We start from the raw sequence: 8,551 nt of genomic DNA, 5'->3' as shown, positions 1-8,551 counted from the left end.
ACTGGATTTCCACTGTACATTATCATGTGTCTTCTAACACCTGGAACAGAAACGAAGAATTTCCCACATTGTTCACATTTATATTGCTTCTCTCCATATGGTTTGTATCCTGAGTGAGCCAGGATGTGCCTATTAAGGAGGGAATGATGTACAAAGACTTTTCCACAAACACTGCTTTCAGATTTTTTTAATCCAGTAGAAATGTTCTCATTCAGATCAAGATTTGGAATTTGGCTGACTACTTGTCCATACTGTCTACCTTCTTTGCTTTCACACAGTCTCTGTACCACATGATTTCTGTAAAAAAATGACAAGCACATTATTATTGGTTGGTTTAAGAACTTTCTACTTACTAATAGGTGCCCTTACACTGCTACCAATACCAAGGAAAAAGCATTGTTATTATTATTATTATTATTATTATTGCCATGATTGAATTATTTGAAAGTAAATGGGTTACTACTGAAAACACAGCTACCACCTGCATGGCTATGACCAAATTAGTAACATTCATATACATAATTTTGTAGTGCTATTTTCATGTAAACTGTTTTCCAAACTCTGACTGCTACCTTGAAGTACGTTACATTTTGGGTGAAATTTTTCTAAAAAAAATAAATTTCAAGTGACTCTATTTGTTTTGATTGCTTGTTTTTAAGTTCATGACAAGCTAAGATTCCTTCAGAGGACTTTATTTCCTCTTCTCAGTGCAAATTATCTTATATCTTTCCCAAGTTTTTCAAAGTGATCTTCAATATTCTGGTCTTTCCATTTGTTTCCTAAAATGCAGACCCACAAAATTATCATGAATTATTACAAACTACAGAAACATTACTAGATTTCATGTTCATTGTACACAGTGCCCATGCCTGATTTCTTCACCAAATCATTCCCTTGCAACATTCCAAATCACAAATAGCACTGATGATAGGGAAATACTTCTGTAATTAAGTGAAATGTGTTGTCATTCTTACCTACAGAAGCCAGGTTCCTGCAGGTTTCCTGCATCACTTCTCTGCAGAGATTCTTCTGAGAAGAATCTACCAAAGCCCATTCCTCCTGGGTAAAGTTCACAGCCACTTCCTCAAAAGCCATGGAGTCCTAGAACATTCCACATATGTGGATAGAAGGACGGGTGAGACTGACAGCACTGGGAATCTATACTCAATCCATAAGCTGTTTACATGATTCTAAAATTTCCAAGCATTTATTCTATGACTTGATTGTCACAACTCTTACTCTGTTCACACATACTCCCTCCCACACAGCAATACTAATGCGAGAATTGAACTATTCAAAAAGGCAACAGCAAAGTAGAAACACCCATCTCATTAGAGAATCCAGGGAGTAAGATGTGCTGCTAGAAGTTACCTTTTAACTTCACTTTGTACATTTCTAGTATCTGTCATAATAAAGTTCTACCTGATGTGCATAAAGGAGTTAATATTATCAGTCCTGAGGCTACTTATTCTTTAAAATGCCTGCTCACAAAGTTCCATCTTTGTTTGTATTAGTAACTTACATTTTGAAAGGGATTCCACCAAACCAAGTAATAAGAATGACTCACTGCATCTAAATGGCTTGTGCAATATATTTGCCAAAACTTTTTCTGCCGAAGGTCTATTATTTTCACTGCAGTGGTGCTTAGGGAACCAGACACCAAAACACAGTCTGAACACTAAGTGTTCAATGAGGTTCCCTGGTACACAATATTTTACATGTGCTGTCACTTATTAACTGGGGAGTTGAGCCCATTCCATGTGATTATACCAAAAGAGAGTAGGCTTATTAAATTTAATTGAGTAGTAAATAAAACCAATAATTGATATTGGACAATATTAATACAATAATTTTTCAAATTTCTATTGCACAATGTCAAGGTAGAAAGGAATAAGAGGAAATACGACACCTGTTTTTAAAAAAGGACATTAATGTCACCACTTCCAGATGCTATTCCTATGAAATCACATAAATTCCCAAATCAGGTTTTTTTTTTAGGCAGGAAAAATTACTTTTTCATGCATAGTAAAAATGACAAATGTCTAATGCTTTTTAGTCATCTAAAAAAAGTGATGGCTTGTCTAACATACTTCTAAGATTTTCAAACGAAAATACTCAGGACAGCACAGTATTAGCAGAGAGATGAGCAAGCAGACCAACGGGAAGAAAAGTCTTAATGACCCAGCATTTAAATGGAAAGTTGATGAATGATAGAGTAGGCACTGTAGAATAGAAAAAGAAATCACATGCACTTTAAAATATGAGGCAAACCAGGCTGGCATCTGCTTAGGAAAATGCATTGCATTCTTCTCTATTCCATGATCCATAATCAACTTGTTATATATTCAAATATGAAAGATAAAACCAGAACACTTTCAGAAGTCACAGAAAGATTTTTTTTTTTTTAACGAAGGATTAGGCAGAATTTATTTTATGTAAGAAAACAGTGATAAAGGAACAGACAAACTCAAATATATTAAAATTTAGGGAATAAAAAGAAAATAGTGTGGGCAGGGCATGGTGGCTCACGCCTGTAATCCCAGCACCTTGGGAGGATGAGGTGAGCAATCATCTGATGTCAGGATGTTGAGACCAGCCTGGCCAACATGGCCAAACCTCGCCTTTTTGCTGTTTGTATTTTTTGTTTTTTGAGACGGAGTCTTGCATTGTCACTTGGGCTGACGTGCAGTGGCAAGATCTTGGTTCACTGCAACCTCCACCTCCCGGGTTCAAGCTATTCTCTTGCCTCAGCCTCCCAAGTAGCTGGGATTACAGCTAATTTTTTCTTTTTTGTATTTTTAGTAGAGACAGGGTTTCACCATGTTGGCCAGGCTGCTCTGGAACTCCTGACCTCGTGATCCGCCCACCTTGGCCTCCCAAATTGCTGGGATTACAGGCCTGAGCCACAGTGCCAGGCCTAAAACCCCGTGTTTACTAAAAATACAAAAATTAGCTGGGTGTGATGGTGGGTGCCTATAATCCCAGTAACTCGGGAGGCTGACACAGGAGAATCACTTGAACCCGGGAGGCAGAGGTCACAGTAAGCAGAGATAGTGCCACTGCACTTCAGCCGGGCTACAGAGCAAGACAGTGTCTCCAAAAAAAAAAAAAAAACATAAAACAACACCAAAAAACCCCTCAGATATCCAGATAAGAGGACACAGATGTGTCCACTGTCATAAATTCTTCACCATGCTACAAGAGGGGAACTGACATTTTGGTGAATCCTTGTAAATCATCAATTTATCTATCATACTTTTATTTCACCAGTAGCATTCACAAAGCTAAGTCCTACAATTCCATTTGAAATTACCCTTGAAAAGAACAGACCTTTAAATCTTACTACACTCACTCTGGGGAAGAAATAAATATGAACTTTTAGCAAATAAAATACGTCATTTTACCTTGCTACTTTGGAAATAGTACCTTTATCTTTCAAACTGTACTGACAACATGTATCTTACAGTCAATGAAAAACTGAAACTCATATAAGCGGACAAGCCTTATCAAGGTAACAAACTCAGGGAGAGGCAGCACTGACTCCAACACAGACCTTTCTAAGTGTCACGGCAGGCCATTCTGTCCCTCAGGACACCCACCCTGTTCAGTAAAGTCCTCAGTGACCACCTAGGAGGCACTGGCACTGCTCTTTGTCCTCCTGTGTGCCTTGAGTGCATTTTCATATTCAGGTTCTTGCACATCCTCTCTGGGGTGGGTTTTCCTTGTCCTTTGGGACAGTTTTTCTCTCTTCACAAACCTGAGACAATCTAGAGAGCAGAAATCATTTCTGCCCTTTCCTCTCAATATCAGCATCCCATTGGCAGACCGTCAATGTGTCTCTGAGGAATAAAAGCTCCGGCTGGAGGAACAGTTTTAATGACCTAGCTTTAATGACATTGTGTTGTATTGTCCATTCATTTTAATGTCCTAAAATTTTAATAACCCTAAGGGGTCACCATTTTAGATGAAACTATACCAGGAGATTCCTCTAAGGCCAAGAGCATCCAGCTGCTCCCCTGAGAGACTCTACCCCCTACCTCAGGCTGTCCTTGGGGATGAGATGACCCCGGGGCTGATGCTCACTAGACCCTCCGATAGACATGGCCACAGCGGGTATCCTGGATCATCCCCAGACAGTTCTAAAATGCCAGGACTAGGAAAAGACAGGAGGGTGTCTGAGGACACAACACCCTGTAAAGTTTTCACGGGGGGACCTCAACCTAAAGACATTTTGGTAATATGTACACTTAGGAAAGATGAAAAGAAGAGAGGCACAAAGATTTTCTTTTTATAGTAGTATGTCAGATGATTTATTCTCCGCTTTCCTCTCTTGTAAAATGTTTGGAAACAGAAAAATATTTTGGACAAGGTGGCTCACGCATGCATTCCCAGCGCTTTAAGAGGCCGAGGTGGGCGATCAGTTAAGGTCAGGAGTTCAAAACCAACCTAACCAACATGGCAAAACCCTGTCTCTACTAAAAATACAAAAATTAGCTGAACGTGGTGGTGGGCGCTTATAAGCCCAGCTACTTGGCACGCTGAGGCAGGAGAATCACTTGAACCCGGGAGTCAGAGGTTGCAGTGAGCTGAGACTGCGCCATTGCACTCCAGCCTGACGACAGGGCAAGACTCCGTCTCAACAACAACAACAAAATATATATATATATAAACATACATTTAAAATTACTACATGTAGATAGTATTTGAAGTCATGGGACTGACTGTAGGTAGAAACAAGAGAAGGCAAGGAAAGGTTTTATATTGATATTTATATATAATTATATAAAATATACATAATTATAATATATAAATATATCATATAGGCTGGGCACAGTGGCTTACACCTGTAATCCCAGCAATTTGGGAGGCCGAGGTGGGCAGATCACCTGAGGTCAGGAGTTCGAGACTAACCTGACCAACATGGAGAAATCCCATCTCTACTAAAGATACAAAAATTAGCCAGGCATGGTGGTGTGTGTCTGTAATCCCAGCTACTCAGGAGACTGAAGCAGGAAAATCCCTTGAACCCAGGAGGTGGAGGTTGCGGTGAGCCCAGATTGTGTCATTGCACTCCAGCCTGGGTGACAAGGGTTAAACTCCAACTCAAAATAAATAAATAAATAAATAAATAAATAAATAAATAAATAAAACAAGAAATATATATTTATGTCTAAATATATAATTATAATACATACATGTATATGTAAATATACATTTATTATAAATTTGTTAATATATGAAATATGTTTATTTCTGAGACAGGGTCTGGTTCTGTCACCCAGACTGGAGTGCAGTGGCACTATCATAGCTCATTGGAGCCTTGAACAGGTGGCTCAAGCGATCCTCCCACCTCAGCCTCCTGAGTGGCTAGGATTGCATGCACACACCACCATGCCTAGCTAATTTTAAATTTTTTGTGGAGACAGGCTCTTCCTTTTTTGCCTAAGCTGGTCTTGAACTCCTGGGCTCAAGTGATCTTCCTGCCTCAGGCTTCCAATGTGTTAGACGTGGGCCACTGCATCTGGTTTAATGCATTTTTTAATTTGCGAGTTTATATTATTTGATATTTTTAAGTACTGAATGTGTTGAACAATCAACTTGCAGAATTCCTGAACAATGGACGGTCAGCTCTCATGTCCTGGTTCAAATCGCCCCAGCACACCACGGCTACAAACCTTTCAGCCAACTTCCACTTATGTCTCCCGGGGCAGGACAATGTCACTTGGCCAATCCCCACTAAGAGGGACTCCGGAAAGGCATGAAACTATTCTGTTTTCTATAATGGAACCTGACCAGGGAGAAGGCAGCTGGGAGGGCCAGCTGGGCCCTCCAACCAGCAGCGTCCACCATCGACCAACTGCCCTAGAACTACACCGTGCTGGGCATTTGGGACACTGTTATGAGCAAGAGTTTCCATTTTTCTTCTCATGGGACCTTCATACTAGTGGCAAGAGACTTTTTTTTTTTTTTTTTTGAGACAGAGTTTTGTTCTTGTCACTCAGGCTGGAGTGCAATGGTGTCATCATGGCTCACTGAAACCTCTGCCTCCTGGATTCAAGCAATTCTCCTGCCTCAGCCTTCGGAGTAGCTGGGATTACAGGATTGCACCACCACATCTAGCTAATTTTTGTATTTTTAGTAGAGATGGGGTTTCACCATGTTGGCCAGGCTGGTCTGGAACTCCTGAGCCACTGCACCCAGTCAAGAGGGAGATTTTAAATCAATAAGTAGAATTGTGATGAATGCCAGAAGGAAGAATGTGTGTGATGGGGAGGGGACCTAAGTTATTGTCTCACATTTTAACACTTTCATAGGCAATAACTAAAAATGTAGAAGCTTAAAACAACACAAGCCAATTTTGGCAAGCTAGGAGTTGAGCCTATTTAAGCGGGTCCTGTGCTTGGGATCTCATGCTAAGCAGCTGGGCTGCATCCTCATCTGAGGCTCCCCCAGGGCAGAATCCATTTTCAGGTCCGCTGAGGTTACTGGCAGAATTCATTTCCTCAGACCCGCTTGGCAAGGGCCCAGCTTTTTGCTTCCTTGCCTACGGGGCCCCTCCAAAGGTCTTTCTCAGCACAGCATCTCCCTCCAGCAGCACCTGCAGGTGGAACATTTCTCTCTAGTGTGCGAAGGTGATGCACTGTGACAGTGACATCCCATTGCTTTTGCCAGGGCCTATGGCTTAGAAGCCAGTCACCGGTTTTGCTCGTATCTAAGGTCAGGAAGACTATGCAAGGGCATAGGTCATTGGGGGGTCAGTCACTTTAGGGTGTGGCTGTCACCACAGAACTTGGTGAGACTTTAAGGGTTGGTAGGAGCTGGCCAGGTACAGGGGGGAGGGTGTGTCAGGCAGGGGTGAGGGCATGGAGGGGGATGCAGAGGCCTGCACCCTGGAATGTCCTTTCACTCCCTGAGGTTTTGTTCTCCTGATCCCTGAGTACATCCCAGAACACGGTGGGGCCCTAGCAGGGGAGAGGTAGGGAAGCCTGTGTTGTTCATCCGGGGACCTTGTTAGGCAAATCAGATTAGGGGCCAGGCTTTCAGTGGTGGGTGCGAGCGTGGGAGTGATGAGTGTGCAGGTGTGTGTGGGAAGAGCGATGGGGATGGGGTCAGCCCCAGCCACCATGAAGACCTTAACTGTGCATCCACCCATCCCAGCAGCCTCCCTGAGTGAATGCCTTCAGGGTGCAGGTCCTGTTTTGCACATGGAAGTGAATCAGAGTAGGACACTGCCTTGCCTTAGAGAGGTCACACTTCTCCTTCTTCTTCTTCTTCTTTTTTTCTTTTTAGTTTGCAACAGAGTCTCACTCTGTTGCCCAGCCTGGAATGCAGTGCTGTGATGTTGGCTCACTGCCACCTCTGCCTCCCAGGTTCAAGCAATTTTCCTGCCTCGGCCTCCTGGGTAGGGTAGCTGGGATGATAGGCATGCATTACCATGCCTGGCTAATTGTTGTATTTTAGTTTCACCATATTGAGCAGGCTGGTCCCAGTCTCCTGGCCTCAAGCGATCTGCCCGCCTCAGCCTCCCAAAGTGCTGTGACTACAGGCGTAAGCCACCACACCGGGCGAGAGGTCACACTTCATGCCAAGTGGGTGGCAGCGACTCAGACAGCACCCCAGCTGGCGCTGGGAGTGAGGGGTGCTCAGCGTCCTAGGAAGGCAGAGGGCTGCATGAGAGGTTCGGGGAGGAAGGACTGGAGGAGGATTTGAGATTTTCACCTGAGCAGCTGGGTGGATGGAGGGGCTGTTTACAGAGAATCACGAGAATGTGGATGAGCAGGTTAGGGCACTAATAAACCACTTTGTTTTGGCCGCGGACAATTTGAGATGCTTCCCTGTGTCCAGCTGGGGCTTTGGGAAAGGTCAGGGCTGGGCATCTGACTGGGATGGATGTCTCTGGCAGGCAGCAGAGCATGTGGATGGTTTGTGAAGCCCGGAAGGGCATGAGATTTCCTGTGGCAGTGCCCACTGCAAATGGAAGGGCATTTGGCCTGAGACCAGACATATACAAGTTTGGCAGAGTAGCTATGGAAGTACAGGAAAACCAAGGGTGTGGGGGCACATGAAACAGGAAGCTCAAATAAGATGAGGAAAGAGGTTTTAAAGACGATCAGGGCTGGGGACAGTGGTTCATGCCTGTAATCCCAACACTTTGGGAGGCTGAGACGAGAGGATAGCTTGAGGCCAGGAGTTTGAGACCACCCTGGGCAACATAGGGAGACCCCATTTCTATAAATAAATAAATTCCATTGGTACTTGGCATTTCAGGCGGGGAAGAGCAAACATATGAAAGCTCTGAGGCAGGAAAGGGAAGTGATTAGTGCTCGCTCCTGGTTCCTTTATCAGACCTTAAAGAGATGCAGAGACATTTCAGGTACTCCTTGGCCGAGCTCCTTCAGGGAAGGCCTAAGTTCGCTTCTACTTCCCATCTATTAATTTTTTTTTTTTTTGGAGACAGAGTCTCACTCTGTCGCCCAGGCTGGAGCGCATGCAGTGGCACCATCTCAGCTCACTGCAACCTCCACATCCAGGGTTCAAACGATTCTCCTGC

The sequence above is a fragment of the Macaca fascicularis genome, chromosome 3 (assembly GCF_037993035.2).
Source record: "Macaca fascicularis isolate 582-1 chromosome 3, T2T-MFA8v1.1".
In the NCBI taxonomy this organism is placed as follows: domain Eukaryota; kingdom Metazoa; phylum Chordata; class Mammalia; order Primates; family Cercopithecidae; genus Macaca; species Macaca fascicularis.
This window is presented reverse-complemented; position numbering follows the sequence as displayed.